Source organism: Pelobates fuscus, chromosome 2, assembly GCF_036172605.1.
Source record: "Pelobates fuscus isolate aPelFus1 chromosome 2, aPelFus1.pri, whole genome shotgun sequence".
NCBI lineage: Eukaryota > Metazoa > Chordata > Amphibia > Anura > Pelobatidae > Pelobates > Pelobates fuscus.
The window spans coordinates 326,536,158-326,548,229 of record NC_086318.1 but is presented as its reverse complement, the minus strand read 5'-3'; the positions used below and the strand labels follow the sequence as shown (position 1 = coordinate 326,548,229).

The 12,072-nt window shown below is 43.3% G+C and overlaps 1 protein-coding gene across 1 annotated transcript in view; it reads right to left on the bottom strand.

Moving 5' to 3' along the window:
* The window catches only part of ASCC3 (activating signal cointegrator 1 complex subunit 3), a 647,451-nt gene that overhangs the window by 285,527 nt on the left and 349,852 nt on the right, over window positions 1-12,072 (bottom strand). The gene's annotated exons all lie outside the window — the stretch shown is intronic.

Sequence of the window (12,072 nt, the reverse complement as noted above, 5' to 3'; positions counted from 1 at the left end):
ATAACAAAATCACAATTAAATTGTAATAGTAAAACATGTAAAGACACCCTCGCAAATGTACATTATTATTATGAGGGTAATAGCTCAATGTTCCAAGGAGAGTCTCATTCCCAATTTGTAGTAAAAATATTTTTTTTTTTTCCCACCTTATTTTGGAAATTACTTTAAATGTGATGCTTGACATCTTTTTGATCAATAGGAGAAACAGATGATAGACTGGAATAATATTTTTTTTAAGCCTGGGTTGCTATGTAGCTCAATTTGTGTCAGTTGTCATGAATAGCATTGCCGCTGCAAGGCTGTATGGTTTTGTATATGTTTCTTGCTTGTTTCCCAGAATGCTCTTATTGGCAGAATTTTGTATAGTTCCTCGTTATTTGTTTTTGTTACAATGACAAAAATATATAAAAACAAATTGAAGAAGATAGGGTGATTAAACAGCGCATAACCTAGCTTACTGGCTGTGGCCTGCAATGTTGCAGCTCTATTGAGTTTTAAGGCTACTCTGAGATCTGATGCTACGTGAGGTCACTTGTGACTGTTGGCTCCTGGTAATTTCTGCAGTACAGAGCTTTGGCTGGGATACTAAAATGTACTTTTTTTTTTGTTAGTTTTTATAACAAACCCTGCCCAGAATTTGTTGAAAGAGAAAAGAACACTCGCACGTCTATGTAGCTTCCATTACTTATTCTTGACTGTTCTTCATCAGTTCATAAATTTTAGGCAACATTCACCAGCATTAGTGTCGGTTAAATTTTTACTCAATTCATGAGAAAATGCGCCATGGAAAAATGCATCAACTGGATTATGCTTTCACATAAAAATATATTTGCATACACAAGGTGGATTTGATTTAAATCAATAGTCTGTAAGACTCAATTTAATGATTTTCAAATGTAGACTAAATGTAAACAATCTTGCTGATTGTTATAATTGTTAACCCCTTAAATAGACACTATAGTCACAAGAACAACTACAGCGTATTGTATTTGTTCTGGTGAGTATAATCATTGCCTTCAGGCTTTTTACAGTAAGCACTGGCTTTCCAGAGAAAATTCAGTGTTTACATGTGACTTTCAGCCTTTGCCCACCATAGGCAAGACGCAGCCCCACTCTATGGCGCTATTCAGCTGGCCGGGAGTCAGAAGAAGTAGTGAAGTAGCACCTAATCAGTCTATATCATCTTTAAAAGGAGAACTATGGATTTCTTGCGATGCCCTATATGTATAAATAACACAATATTAAATAGGAAGAAAATATGAAGAAATGGGGAAACAAACTAATATATATATATATATATATATATATATATATATACATACCAGTATATATATATTTTCTCTCAGTTTTACAAGCAATTATTTCTACATACCAAGAGTAAGCAAAAAAAAAAAAAAAAAAAAAAAAATCCCCTCAAAATAGATTCACCAATTAGTCCTGAATATTAAAATGTCCAATATGTCTAGGGTTCCAATTATTTTTTTAGAAGTAATAAAACAATTTATGCAAGGAGTAAATTACGGTTTTAAAGCTAAAAAATGTGGCATGCTGAAATCACAGCTTTTAAAGTAGTCACAGAATCCAAAATCACTACACAAAAATATATTTGTAGAAAACACATTCCCCGGGCTGTGTAATTAAAGAAACACTATAGTCACCTAAACAACTTTCACTTCACTTTCAATCAGCAAGCTAGCAAGTTAGTAGCATAGCAGGGGATAAGAAAATCTCAATTAAATAGAACTTGCAATGAAGGAAGGATAAACTTTACAGGAATTGTTTAGAAAGGCTGTGCAAGTCACATGCATGGAGTTGTGACTAGGGTTTATAAACAGAGTGATTTAACTCCTAAATGGCAGAAAATTGAGTAGTGAGACTGCAGGGGCATGATCTACAGGGCTGCCATCAGAAATTTCGGGGCCCCTGACACAGTTCAAAGTGTGGGCCCCCTGGGCCCGCCCCGAGGGCCCATTCTGAGTCCACCCACAAGGATGGCCTGTGTGGTGTGTAAAATGGATACAGATTGCACATTTGTATAATGAATATAGTTTTGTGTGTTTTAGATAAAGTGTGTGTTTGTGTGGTGAATGCAGAGTGTTTGTGTTGTGGTTTTAGTGTGTGTATGGTGAATGCTGTGTGTGTTTGTGTTGTGGTTTAAGTGTGTATATGGTGAATGCAGTGCGTGTTTGTGTTGTGGTTTTAGTGTGTGTATGGTGAATGCAGTGCATGTTTGTGTTGTGGTTTTAGTGTGTGTATGGTGAAAGCAGTGTGTGTTTGTGTTGTGGTTTTAGTGTGTTTATGGTGAATGCAGTGCGTGTTTGTGTTGTGGTTTTAGTGTGTGCATGGTGAACGCAGTGCGTGTTTGTGTTGTGGTTTTAGTGTGTGTATGGTGAATGCAGTGTGTGTTTGTGTTGTAGTTTTAGTGTGTGTATGGTGAAAGCAGTGTGTGTTTGTGTTGTGGTTTTAGTGTGTTTATGGTGAATGCAGTGCGTGTTTGTGTTGTGGTTTTAGTGTGTGCATGGTGAACGCAGTGCGTGTTTGTGTTGTGGTTTTAGTGTGTGTATGGTGAACGCAGTGCATGTTTGTGTTGTGGTTTTAGTGTGTATGCAGTGTGTGTGTGTTGTGGTTTTAGTGTGTGTATGCAGTGTGTGTGTGTTGTGGTTTTAGTGTGTGTATGCAGTGTGTGTGTGTTGTGGTTTTAGTGTGTGTATGCAGTGTGTGTGCGCTGTGGTTTTAGTGTATGTATGCAGTGTGTGTGCTGTGGTTTTAGTGTGTGTATGCAGTGTGTGTGCTGTGGTTTTAGTGTGTGTATGCAGTGTGTGGGGGTGGGGGTGAGAGGGGAGCCTTTTTTGTAGTATTTACATTTTATTCCCCCCTCCCTGCTTCTTACCTGGCCAGGGAGGGGGGAGATCGCATCCCTGGTGGTCCGGTGGTCTGGTAGAGGGTGCCAGCCGCTGTCGAACTCAGACGGGGACCAGCCAGCACCATCTTAACTCTCCAGCAGCTCCTGCCTGTAAGTCTCGCGAGCTGTGCTGTTTGCCGCGCGGAGCGTTGCCATGGTAACCCGTGACAACGCTCTGCCGGCCGCGGAGCTCGCGAGAGTTGCGGGCAGGAGCAGCTGGAGAGTTAAAATGGTGCTGGCTGGTCCCCGTCTGCATTCTACAGGTAGCCGGGGGCCGCAGGTGAACATATAGATAGCGATAATCGCTATCTATATGTGCACAAATGAAATGTGGGGCCCGGGACTCCCTGAGCAGTCCGGGCCCCCCAGGACCGCCGGGCCCCTGACAACCGTTATGGTTGTCATGCCCTGATGGCGGCCCTGATGATCTATACACTAAAACTGCTTCCTTAAGCTAAAGTTGTTTTGGTGACTATAAGGTCCCTTTAAAGAGACACTCCAGTCACCATAGCAACTTCATCTAAATGAAGTTATGGTGCTAGGAGGACCCAGATACACTCTTAACACAAGGGTTTAAATTGTGTTCCGGTATTTAAAGGGTTATGAACAGTGCTCACTTTGAGTTCTGCTTATAGGTCATCTGTCAGTTTGGGGCCACTTACTACTGCCCCAGCTGACATATGTGATCCCTAGGCATTAAAAGATACCTGGGGATCCTTGACACCAGTAGGGATTTAACACCCTGCAATGCATGACAGCATAGACCATTATGTATCTCTTAAGTGGTTAAAAATGTGTTTACTTGTTGATTTTGTTATATATACCAAAATACAGAAAATAGAAATACACAGATAGATAATGACAGAATTATTGTAAGATGAACTATTTCCAGATTAATAGGTTAATCGTGTTTGGAGAACAATTTAAATTAAAGGTGTTCATTGTGTATACATTTCAGAAACACAATGAGATTAAGGTCTTTTTTATAATATTTTTGCAGTGAAAAAGTGCATGTTATTTCTGAAGACATAGGGTCGATTAACTCTGATTAATGGAATTAATTTACCATACATGTAAATATAGCATGAATACACAGCCTCATGCTACCTAACTAATTCATGTTTCATGAATAACCTTTGGACTATAATGTATCTTAAAAAGAAATCAGATTTAAATATATATATTTTTAAAATTCTAATTTAAATAATAAAAAAAAAAAAAGAATCAGATTTTCATTTATTTGTTTTTAATTCTCAATTTGTATCTACCCTGCTCATAAATTCCCAGATTTTACTATTAACATGACGTAAAGTCATGATTTTATTAAAGACACGGAGGCGAGTATTATGCATAACTCTTTCTTTATTTCCTCAGCAGCAAAGATAGAGGAATATAAATATATCAAAATGAAAGAAAAAACTGTATAGGTACACAGGCAACCAATCACATAACAGAGGAAGTGACTATATAAGGCCTGTGTCTCCCACAATCCCCCTCTTTCTTGCGAAAACCGAAGACCAGGTAAGAAGAACGATATCCCACTTGGCCAAAACCGGAAACAATTCGATAACTTCAAGCTAAAAGAGAGAGAGAAATATGGTAATAACCAAACTCCAAACTGTGGGCTTACCAAAACAGACTGTTGATTATTCATATGACAAAACTGAAATCTGAAAAATATAATAGACATAATTAATCAATATAACCATACAGAATACATGAAATTCAAAGAAAAACAGACCAAATCTCAACATACCTGAATATGCCAATCGCATCTCACCCCATACCCCACACTGGGAGGGTGGGAGGGAATAATACTCGCCTCCGTGTCTTTAATAAAATCATGACTTTACGTCATGTTAATAGTAAAATCTGGGAATTTTATTAAAGACACGGAGGCTCATATTATGCAAGTTCAAAGCTGTGTTATCATCTGAGATGCGATGTGCACAATAGGTCTGAAGTAGAAATTGCTGAAGGTCGACTCTCGAGACCAATCCGCTGCTCGCATAATGTCCTCCAAACGACATCCAACTGTAGACGCTTTCGAAGCCATAGCCCCTCGAACCGAATGCGGCGTGAAGACAGAGGTGTCTATACCCGCCATAGACAGGAGCCATCTTACCCAACGCGCCAGCGTTGGCGTTGAAACAGGTCGGTGAGGTGCACGAAAAGAAATGAACAAGGGATGCGAATCCGAAGAACGTAGAGGTTGGGTAGCTTCTAGATAGGCCTTTAGGCAATCCACTGGACAGAGTGCCGGACTCCCTGAGAATCTAGGATACACAAACGACTTAGAAGCTGATTTTGTCCTCCTGAATATGTTGAAGCTAACACCCTCCAGGGTGAAAACAATGGTGTCCCAGTCAAGGACCCTGACGTCGGAGACCCTCTTACACGAAAGCAAACAAAGCAACATGACCAACTTGGAGGACAATTGCTAAAGGGTCAAATCTTGGTTAGGATACCATGACGACAGAAAACTGTACCATCACGTTAACGTCCCAAAAGGCAGAGAAACGAGCTTTGGGAGGGCGAGCGAGGCGAATGCCCTTGAAAAGGCGACACACGAAAGAGTGCTTGCCTACGGGCGAACCATCCAAATCACTATGTCCAGCTGATATAGCGGAACAGAAAAGGTTGATACGCCTTGCCCGAATCAAACAGAAATGTGAGGAACTCCAAAGTCATATGGAGAGGGGCAGATACGGGATCCATAGCCCGTTCCATGCACCAACCAGACCATGAGTTCCATGAAGAGCATTAGGCCGATCTCGTACCTGGAGCCCAGGCGTTATCGAGGAGCGTGCGAGTAGACTGCGAAACATTCGGGACAACCCAGGATCCCCTGAAAGGAGCCACGCCATCAGAGGTAACTGATGACCGAGTACCAGTCCGTGCGAGTTCCCATCCGGGTCCAGAAGAAGGTCCTGGAAGTTCGGAATCAGTCAGGGGTAGTCCACCGACAACCCCATCAAGCGTGGAAGCCATGGACGGGATCTCCACAGAGGTGTGATCAGCGTCAGGGAACAATTGTGACTAATCAACTTCGAGATCATGCGAGCGATCATGTTGAACGGTGGGAAGGCATATAGGCGGCCTGGTGTCCATTCCTGGAGAAAAGCATCCGTCGCCACAGTTGCCGGATCCGGCCTCCAGCTGTAAAACTCCGGGAGGTGAGTGTTCAGGCATGAAGCGAATAGGTCCAACTCGAACCGTCCCCATAGACTGTCCAGACCTTGGAATACGGAAAACGTGCAAGCGTCAAACCCCCAAGTCTCCCGAATTGTCCAGACCTGGGATGTGTTCCGCCTGCACCGAGACATTGTTGAGAAGACAAAATTGTCAAAAGTCCTTCGCCGACAGTGCCAACATTCTGGACTTTGTTCCCACCAGGTGATTTATGTACCGGACTGCCGACACGGTGTCCATCTTGAGGAGAACGCAGCAGTTCGCTCGGTCCGGGGTCAGGCTGCGGATCGCGAAGGCCCCCACCAGAAGTTCCAGATAATTGATGTGTAAGGACTTCTCTATGTCGGATCATCTGCCTCCCGCGGAAACGTCTCCACAACGAGCACCCCAGCCGTGTAAGCGGGCATCGGATCCGATTACGATATCCGGGATCGAACTGAAGATGGCTCTTCCGTTCCAGGTCTCCATGTGGGCCAACCACCACACCATCTCGTCTCTGGATTCCTCGTCCAGTCGTATCCGGGATTCGTAAGAATGACCTGAACGGAGGTGTGAACCTTTGAGCCGTTGGAGGCCACGGTAGTGTAGCGGGCCCGGAAATATCGCCTGAATAGAAGCCGCCAGAAGACCGATAATCCTTGCCAGTTGTCTGACGGACCTATCCGGCACCCGAAGAGCCCTTTGGAGCTCCTATTGAATGGTCTTCATCTTGTAATCCGGCAAGTACAGGAGCTGCCTGATGGGAACCACTTGGAAACCCAGGAACTCTATCGACTGTGAAGGGGTCATGACCGACTTGTCCCAGTTGACCAGAAAACCCAAGTTCTGGAGGAGGTTGATCGTCCAATCCAAGTGTAACAGTAAGGAGTCCCTGGACTGGGACATGATCAAAATGTCGTCCAGGTAAGTAATCACAGGGCGGACCCCGCCTCCCTTCTTTGGCACCAGGAAAAGATTGCTCGTGAAGCCCGGAGAGGCCAACGGCATCTCCTCTATGGCACCTTTCGTGAATATCTATTCCACCTCCGCAGAAATAATTTCGTCTTGATCCAGCGGGAGGGACAACCCTCTGGGGATGGAAACTTGGACAGGCATAGAAACGAACTCCGGGTGATAACCCTTCACACATTGCAGAGCCCAAGCGTCTGAAGTTATTTCCGACCACCCTCGTTAAAACAAAGGCTAGCTTCCCCGCCACCCGTACATGATCGAGAGGGGAAAAAAGGGGTACTTGCCACAAGGACGTCTGCCCGAAGTGGCACCGCGGGGGTATCTGGAGCCCCAGGATCTCCCTCCGGCCGGGAAGAAGGGAGGTGTCCTCGTATCCTGAAATCCTCAGGAAGGAAAGAAGGAACCTCTGGTGGCTCGAAACGAGCCTCGGAAGCCGCGGCCGGGTGGACAGTTCCTGCTACGCCCCGGCCCCTCCGAAAACCTTGGGTGCGAACATGCGTTTCATGTTTGCCTGGGCCTTGTCTATGGCCGCTAAAGGTCTTCACATAGGAACCTAGGTCTTTAACAAAGGAGGTTCCGAAAAATAAACCCTCTTCAGAGGGGTCAGGTTCCGCCGCCGACATGGCAGCCAATTTGGGGTCGCTCTTTAAGGAGAATCGCCTTACGCCTTTCCGAAGACATGGCGGTATTTGCGTTCCCCAAAAGGCAGATCGCCCTCTGGACCCATCCAATGGCCACATCTACATCCAAAACGGAATCCCCCGCTCTAGCGGCATCTAGCAGTTCATACAATATTGACAGGGGGCCCAGGGTATCTAATATTTTATCTTGGCATCCCTTGAGGGAAAAATCAAACCCCTTTTTGGGCTTCCAGCCTGACTTGTTCAGGAACTGGGTAACATGGGTATCAATATCCGGAGTCTTACAGGCCGAGCCCGGGAGAGAGGGCCTAGGGCACTTGGCACGTAGCTTGTTGCGACCCTCCTGGGAGAGGGGGGTACGCAGGCGTTTAGCCACACATTGGGCAATATGGTCCGGAGGGACCCATTCTGCTGACCGTGGGTAGCGAAGGTCGTCAGGGTCGAACAGGGGGTAGCCCTGGGGGTCGAAAAGTGCCTTACTGCCCCAGTGGGGATCTTAGCCTCACCAAGGGTAATGGCAGAGGAACCAGGAGGGGTAACACCCGTAATGGGTAATTCCTCGCATGACTCGCCCTCATCGTAGGAGTCATACTCCATAGCATCAGAGTCACGTTCCACACTCCGGTCGCTATCCGACTCATCCTCTAGGGCCTTAGCCCGTTTCCACAGTCTAGCCTTTTTAGCCCGGCCAGGGGCTCTCTTGCGCGTGGGGTGCGCGCTGTCTGTGACCACATCCAGTGTGTCAGTCATGGCAGGTAAAACCTGCATCGAGGAGTGGGAATCAACGTGCTTAGATTTAGCCTTCACCTTATGGGCACCAGGCACAGTCTGGGCAGGGACCCCACACCCAGGGGGGTAGGAGTAGCTAGTGAGGGCATAAGCATAGAATGCAGGGACTGAGAGAAGGAGGAAGAAACAGGACCCATAGCTGAAGCAAAGGCCTTTGCAATGAAGAAGCCATAGTGGCATCCAGCAGGGCCTGAAATTCATGGGAGGCCATAGCTCCCTCAGTGTTAAAAACAAACATCCAACTTAATTTAACACATAATGTTTACTTTCATCTTTTATTACCCATTTTAATACAGAGCTTTTACTGAAGGGTTAATGGAAAGCATCTTGCTATTCAGCATTAAAATCATCAGAGGTGCCTTCAGGCCCAACATCCCTATCCTGCATGGCGGCAAAAATAATAGGGAAATATACCTTTAAGCGAATAAAGTATCAAAGGCTAGAGAAATATATTTGCAAATATATCTTACAGATTACAACTATAGTAGACTAGGGAATGTACCTTTAAAATAAACGAAAACAGAAGGGTTGAGTAACCCACAATAAAGTACAAGGGAAAGGGAAGAACCTGCTCGCTGGTGCACTCAGGGGACCCAGAGACCGGGAAACAAACCGCACGGTAGCAGAGTGAGCGACCGATCATAGCTAGACGGACCGCCCAAAATGGCCGCCGCACGTGCAACAGAACGATCGCGGACCGACTCCCGGCGGGGGAAGGGGCACGTGCACCTTACCCGCGCGGGCAGCCCGCGATCGAGGAGAAACAGCAGAGTAGAAAAACACAGCCGCGGCAGATGAAACAGCCGCGGCCGGGAAAACAGTACAGGGTCCCGCGCGGCACCCGCAGGGGGTAGGGAGAGCGCAGGGGAAAAAAACCAAAGAGCTGAGAGGGAAACCCAGGGCACAGGACAGGGGATAGCCCGAGCACACCAGCGGAAGGTTGCACAGATAAAGGCAACCAGAAACAAATAACCATAAGCAATAATAGCAGGCAATAACAACAAACCATAAACATTAAACCATGAAAAGAAATCCAAGAGCAAGAGCAAAATACTTAGCTGTCTGAGGTAAGCAGCAAAGAAAGAGGAGGATTGTGGGAGACACAGGCCTTATATAGTCACTTCCTCTGTTATGTGATTGGTTGCCTGTGTACCTATACAGTTTTTTCTTTCATTTTGATATATTTATATTCCTCTATCTTTGCTGCTGAGGAAATAAAGAAAGAGTTATGCATAATATGAGCCTCCGTGTCTTTAATAAAATCAGTTTAAAATAATGATACAAATAAATATTATTTTCACCTAATCAAAAAGGCACATAAGGAGAATTTGGTAGGCCACCTTGGAGCCAAAGTCAGAAAGAAAAAGGCACTTATGTTGCAGAAATAGGGAATTCCACTAGTCTATATCGACTTCAGGATCACATATTTGGACAGAGAGTATTCATGTTGATCTGTGGTTGGCTGGCTACTTTTCTATGCCTCGAAGAAAGAGGCCTTATAATAAAACTTGCACCCTGAGCATGGATCTGCTAACTGTACACACAAGCATCCACAGAATTATAATATCTGAGGAACATAGAGCCATTGATCCAGTTTCTAAGGAACATAGATCCATTCTTGTAAACATGGGTTGAACTGTATAGGGATTATTCTCTGAAAAGGTTGACTAGAACCTTGGAGGAAATCGAGAAACTCTGCAAGAGAAAAGTAAAATGGGATCAAGCTTCTGATGTGTGTGTTTTGACAATGTGATTATAATAGAGCTTATGTCATGTTTTTTTTTTTTTTTTTAAACAAAACTTGTAAATTAGCAAAAAAAAGAAAAAATATTTCAAAACTTAGTAGGAAAATATTTCAAATCTATATGCTATAGTCACAAATTGGAGATTTTACCCTGGATTTTGTCAGTTTTAAATTAACTGTTTAGTGAAAAAAAAAATGAAAAAAAAAATGTCATAAATTGCCAAAGTCACTAAAAGAACTACAACATGAATTGCTTGAACCTAAAAAAAAAAAAAATTAATAAAAAAAATCTAATAAAATAAATTGCATATTATTACAGGATAATGTCAGCACTAGCGTAGTATACACAATTTCAAACACAAAGTCTTAATGCGCTTTAAAGCAAAAAGCTGGTCATATGCAAAAATGGTCAGAACAAAGGCTACATTACAGACAAACTATAATTCTGAATCAAATGAGCCTCAAAGCGCTAAGCTTATTCAGAACAAGATACAAACTAAATTATTTCCAAAAATAATAGAGAAGGCAAATGCTCAAATATTCTTGAAGTCATGGCTAGACTGCATTTGTTTATGCAAGCATACATATTAAAAGCTAATTTGTTGGGACACTCAGAAAGTTCAATACAAGCAGGCATTAAACAAGCACCTTCTAAACAACCTGCACCAGCTTATTTTATAGCAGTCTCCTTTCTTCTTATTACGCTAATTAAAATAAAATGATGGTGTCCACAATTGACAGAAAGTACCGGTACTTTGCAAATATGTTTTCCATTTATTATGAGATTTAAGCTGTATGCAATTCAAACAACCACTGGGGGAAATAAAAAAAAAAAAAAAAACAGAATACTTTCAAAGCTAGGTTTGTTTTAATGATGTAAACAATGGTTTCATGTGCAATGTAGTTTGGTTTAATGAGGTGTAAGAAAAAAGTTTTAGCTTTTGTGCATCAAACTCCTTTTACATTGTGTTTGGGTTCTTATTCCATATGCTCAGTCAGTTAAATTATGCATCATTACGCTCTTAGATCTCCAAAAAAACATTCTACTTGAATTTCATTAGAAATTTGTCAGGATAGTTTTGATAGGGGGTGACAGGGGTACAAGGAAGCACGCCATTATTTATACTTATCACACTGGGGTTTGATCACTACACAGTAAATTGAAGGCCAAAACAAATAAGTAGGGACATTCCAAAATCAACTCTTTTTACAATGTGATTATTCTATTCTAGTATTTGAAATTCAGTTTTCGGATTTTGAAGTCATTACAATTTCACATTTGTGGCCAAAACAGTGGGAAAAGAAAAAATCCCAGATTCAACTCTTTTGCTAGTCAGATTATTTTAGCCCACTATTTGTCACAGCTCCTGGCGTGACCGCACTTGCTCTTGCTGAAGTGCGGCCACTCCGAAATAGATGAATTAAACTTACCTGGGTTGCGGCCCGAGCCTCTAGCGTTCCGGTCCCTAGATGGTGTGGCGTTCTAAGAGACGCTAGCCACTGCAGTTCGGGTTTAAATAATATACTTACCTCCATCAACAACAAAGATAGTGCTGACACGTCGATGACGTGACATCACACGCACATTTTTGGGGTCAGAGTTTACAATCTGGTCAATAAGTGATTAGAGAGGCATATTTAAACACTGAATAGCTTTTAATCAGCGCCCTGTCCTGGTTTCCACTAGTTGGTTGTCAGAGAGTGCGTTCTTGTTCTTGATCTTATATTGGTATTTGACTTTGGCTTGCATTTTTACTTTCCCTATTTCTGGTATCCTTGACCTTTGGCTAGTTTCCTCGATCTGTCTCTTTCTGTGTCCCTGACCTCGGCTTGTGTTTTGACCACTCTCTTTT